We start from the raw sequence: 6,000 nt of genomic DNA on the forward strand, positions 1-6,000 counted from the left end.
CATGTATGCCATGCTATGTACTAGGCCTGATATAGCGCATGCTCTGAGTGTCACGAGTAGGTATCAGGCGGATCCAGGCTTGGAGCACTGGAAAGCAGTAAAGTGTATCCTTAAGTACTTGAGAAGGACTAAGGATCTTTTACTAGTATATGGTGGTAGTAGCCTTAAGGTTGAAGGCTACACTGACTCAAGTTTTCAGTCTGATGTCGATGATAGCAAGTCGAATTCAAGGTATATGTACACCTTGAATGGAGGAGCAGTGTGCTGGAAGAGTTCCAAGCAAGATACCACTGCTGACTCGACCACAGAGGCGGAGTATATTGCTGCATCAGATGCAGCAAAGGAGGGAGTCTGGGTGAAGATGTTCATCACAGATTTGGGAGTCGTTCCGAATAGCGAGAAGTCAACTTCCTTATATTGCGACAACTATGGGGCGATTACTCAAATAAGGGAACCCGAGTCTCATCAGAAGTGTTCTGAGGAGGTTCCAGCTTATCAGAGAGATCGTAACCCGAGGAGATGTAGCAGTGGAAAGAGTTCCATCCGAAGATAACATTGCAGATCCACTGACAAAGCCGTTGTCTCAGATTATCTTTGAGCGTCACAAGAGTCTGATGGGGATCAGACACATAGGTGATTGGCTTTAGGTCAAGTGGGAGATTGCTAGTCATAGGTGCCCAGCAAGCCAATCACGTGAGTGATGGCACGTGTGACTTGATACAGAATCTTTTTGCTTATTATATTTTGGCGTATATCACTTTATAACTATTACATAAATGCATATATATATTGTGATGTCCTTGGATTTGTGCAATGGGAATCGGATCGTGATGAGATCACGATAATGAGATCGATTCACCTTTAAACACATATCCTAAATAATCCCGGTCATAGGTTACTCGAGAGGGACATCGTGATAACCGGATAGACTGGTGTGCTGTATACCCGTCCATATGATGGATGCAGCTGGTCTCATAGCTGCTCGTGTAGGGACACTAGGGATACAGTACAGGTGCTCATTGGAGAATGAGTTCACTGATTGATCCGCTTACGGAATGTTGGATGGTTGATGATGCCTTATTGTCAGACAGCGATTCCATAGTCCTAGTGGTGTATCTGGTCTTTAGACTTGAGACACCAAGGATGTCCTGTATGAGTGCTCTACTCTTTGATACTAGACTTATAGGTTTGGCTGTCCCAGATCTAGTACAACTGGTCATTGGGAGTGGTAGTCGACCTTACGAGAGCTATTGAGTGTCGACAAAGGATCATCCACTCTCAGCGTCATGAGAGGAATATCCCATGTGTTCTTGCTCAGACAAATCCCTGGCCAGGGTCATTCGGGTTGAGAGAGAAAGAGTTCTCTGGGAGAATCCGATTAGAGCGAGACTTGAGTAGAAACCATATGGGTCTGACAGCACCATGCTCGATATATGGTCTTTGGGATATTAGATGGATGAGGGACTATAGGTACATGGTAACTAAGGACAGACAGGTCCAATGGATTGGATTCCCCTGTATCGTTTGGGGACTACGGCGTAGTGGCCTAGTACGTCCATAGTCGATGAGTCGAGTGAATTATTACAGAGATAATAATTCACTGAGTTAGAAGGAGTTCTGACAGGTATGACTCACGGCCAGCTCGATATTGGGCCTAGAGGGTCACACACATATGGTAGGCATTGCGATGAGTAGAGGTTCGGATATGAGATATCCGACGGAGCCCTTGTCTTATTGGATGTAGATCCAATACCCACTAGGGAAGGACTCATTAGGGTTTGACACGGGATCTCTATAAATTGGAGGGATTCACAGCCTCATAGGTTAGAGTCTTTGCTTGCCTTTCCTATTCTCCTCTCCCTCTCCACCTTAGAGTAGGCCTGGATTTTTGAGGAGCGTCGTCGCAACCCTGCTGTGTGGATCACCGCTAGAGAGGAGGACGCTTGACCTCCTTCACCCTCTCCTAAGGATCTGTAAGGAAACAGGGATATACGATCTCCCTAGGTAACACAATCTCTATACGTAGTTTTGTGTTTTACGGATTTTTGCGCACCAATCTTCGCACGACGACGAACATCTTTTTGGGAATCGGGGATTTTTGTTTTCTTGTTCTTCCGCTGCGCATATGATGTCGCCCCCCATGATTTCCCAACACCGCTTGGCTGGGGCGGTTGCACCGTCCAGTCTCATTCGGAGACTGAGCCCAGGAGGTGCCATCGCCTGGCTTGGGCGGTTCAACCGCCTAGCAGAAATCAGGGTCCGAATGGGTTGATCTATTCGGCCCAGTTTGGGTTTTTCAGGGGCCCAATTGCCCCAAGATTAAGTTAATGGGATCACCTCCCATTTCCAACTTAATCATTGTGCTAACTACGATATTTCCTAAGACATTTACTACAACTTGCTCCAATGCATCAATCGCTTCTTCCGGCGAGCTTCCGACGAACTTCCGTCGATCATCCAATGAACCCTCGGTGATGCTCCTGCGGACTTCTGGCAAACTCCTGGACTTGCGATGATCCACTTGGCGAGTTTCGATGAGCTTCTTTGGCAAGCTCATGGACTTCTCGGATTTATTCCCGCAGAACCTCCGACGACTATCCGAACTTCCGTCGAACTCTCGAACTCCCAACGTGATCATTGTCTTGACTCCGGCACAACTCCTGCTGCATGTATTTCTTCCATCGTAGTTAATCCTGCACACTTAAAACAAAACTTCGATCGAGACAATTAATCCTAAGCAATTAACCAAGTTGTCCGGCATGTCATTGGTCCCTCGACGCTTCGTCCGATTCTTCGGCGCATCATTCTCTCCTGCAGCCTATTGCCCAATCGGCCAGTTGACTCCGCAAGTCTGATATCCTTGGCACAATACCCACTCTTCTTGGCCCGATGCCCGAGTCCACGGCCCAAAGCCTTATGTCGATACGTTGATCGATCCACCGGCCCGACGTCCAATCTTCTGACATGTTCCTCCGGCACAATATAATTTTCCTGCTTTAATTGTCTCATCCTGATCGAAGCATCTTGCGTCATTCAAAACGCGGATTAAATCATAAACATATATCAAGTAGTTTCATCATCAAAATACGAGATTCAACAATCTCCCCCTTTTTGATGATGACAACCACTTGATGACGGAGTTAAACTTAACTCCCGGAGTTTAAACAAACTCCCCCTATCAATATGCCATATTGATAGAACCTTGAATTCAAACTGAATTCAAGTCATTGTAATATTCATCATGAATACTTGCAACACGTCATCATGAACTTATGCATAAACTTATGCATAACATCATACTTCTCCCCCTTTATCATCAACAAAAGGAGAAGTCCAACTATTCTTGTGTTTGGAATATTAGTTTAACTTATTGCATGAAAAACATAATATCAAGTTTTATCATCATGCAGTTTTGAAGCCAGAAAATTTAGCAAATGTTACATCATGCTTAGAACATTCAAGCTATCAAGTTTTAGATATGCAAGTTTTACAGCATACAAGATAGCACTTTTAGGACATGCAAGCTAGCAATGTTACAACATTTTAGAACTTGCAAGCTAGCAATTTAGAGATCTTCAAGAAGGTAACTCTTGCTTCTTGAAATATGCAAGTTGCAAGCTAGCAAATTTTTGCTTCCTTTGCAATGTTTGAGCTCGCAATTTTGCTTCCATTGCAAGGTGTAAGTTTAGCAAGTTTAATTTTCTTGAGATAGCAACTATTTGCTTCTCTTTATACTACAAGCTAGCAATTTTTACGATATGCAAGTTTTACTACATACAAGCTAGCTAAAATTTCGAAAGCAAATGCAAGATAGCTTTCTTGTGTAAGCTTATGATTCTTGCTTCCTATTGCAATGTGCAAGTTGCAAGTTTTGCTTCTTGAGATAGGCAAGATAACACTTTTGCAATTTTTGTTTAGCAAGCTTGTGATGTTCAAGATAACAAGCTCTTTCTTCTCTTTTGAGAAGTGTCATTTTTGCTTTCTTTGCAAAGTGCAAGCTAGCAAAATGCCAAACTAGCAAGAGATAATATTTTACATGAGGCAAGCAAACAATTTGGCAAGTGTTACATTTGCATCTTCTTTTTAGAGGAGTGTAATTTTTGCTTTCATCTTGACTTGTGTAAGCTAGCTAGTTTGCCTCTTTTTATGATGTCAACGCTAGAAATTCTTGCTCCCCCTATGTTATTGTCAAAAAGAAGGGAAGACCCTTTTTTCAATTTTCAGATTATGACAAAGGTAAGTATCAATTTTATTTGTGCATCATTATATATTCAAATTAAAACATACATAATTTCAAAAACCTTATTTTTCATGCACGATACTGAAAAATAAATCAATCATCATTAATGGGTATATCATACATGATACTCAAACATTAAAATTTTTAAGCATTTATCAACATGTTGATCATGATACCAAACATTCATCATTTAAAGCATTCATGATACATATCATATGCATTGCATCATGTACATCATTGTCATAAGTATTGCATGCATCGTTTCAAATTCATGAATATTTCATCATTGCATGCATCATGCCAAATCATAAAATATACAATCATCATTAATGCATGATTCCTAATCATCATTTATTTTGCAACATGATGGTACCAAATTTGTCAAATTACATTCTACCATACATGATCGAAACTTCTTATTTGTATACATCAAAACAAATTAATGAATATTTCATGTATTCTTATCATCACATAAGGAATATCAAGAAGAATTATTAGGTGACGAGATAAACATTTCATGAATACAAGGAATTACATAAAAATCATATAATGAAAGATTACATGTGAATACCAAAAGACATGATTTCTTTTTGAAAAACCTACTCCATAATTAATCAAAAGAAAATCTTAGGAGAACGATTAATGAAAAAATCTTGATTCATAATAAATCTTAATTTGTAACTATCACGGAACCAAGATCATGATTTTGGATAAAACTCATTCGAATTCAAATCACCAAAAATCATTTTTATGGTTCACAAAATTCATAACATAAGTAGATTCATGATTTCATTGATAATATATTTTTCTTTTTTTTTAAGTATTTTATTTTAAGTGATTGATTTCATGTTAGCATGCTTTTTCATTTATGTTAAACATGCATCAACGTTTAGGATCGAAAAATGAATTTCATCATAAAACCATCAAGATCAATAGATTCTCAAAAATGAATTATTATGATCAAGAAAATCCGAAAATGAAATTGAACACTTTCATGCATTCGGACAAGGTTTTGCTATAGATTTTCAAGTTCAATCATGAAGATAAAACATGCTCATGATCATAAAAATTTTTGTATCCAAAACACATAATTTCCAACATGTTATTAAGGCATGTAATAGTGTAAAATCATTATAGCAATTAAGTGATTTGAACATTGAATCAAGAAAGTCTGAAAAATAATCTTAACAAGTTCATGCATTCGAGCACATTTTTGCCATAGTTTTTCAAATACACTCATGAAAATAACACATGCTTATCATCATGTATAGCTTAAAGTCTCATTCATAAAATTGTTAATCAAAATATTTAATTTCATCATTATGCATTTCTTCAAATCAAACATGATTTTTTTAATCAAAATCGAGAAATAACAATGGAAATCAATGTAATACACATTATTACTTCTTAACCATGATTTCATATTTTCAATCAAGATCATTTTATTTGTTTATCATAAAATATGCAATATTATCATTTTCAAAATTACTTTGCATGATCATAATTTTTTTTAAAACATGTAATTTTTAAGAAAATTAATTCTAAACTAAAAAAAAAAATCATGAAAGCATCAAGTAATTTCAAAATAAATTAGGGGGATTTCGATTACCTCATCATTGAAAGCAGTTAAGGTGTAATTTGCCACCTCGCCTTTCTTGATTTTCTTCTCGTCTTCGGAGGAGCTCGATTCATCCCACTTTGTTTTTCTTCTTTGGCCTCTTCCTTCGTTCAAGTTTATTATTTATTTTAGATTTTTGTTT

This window comes from Musa acuminata, chromosome BXJ2-8 (genome assembly GCF_036884655.1).
Source record: "Musa acuminata AAA Group cultivar baxijiao chromosome BXJ2-8, Cavendish_Baxijiao_AAA, whole genome shotgun sequence".
Taxonomy (NCBI): domain Eukaryota; kingdom Viridiplantae; phylum Streptophyta; class Magnoliopsida; order Zingiberales; family Musaceae; genus Musa; species Musa acuminata.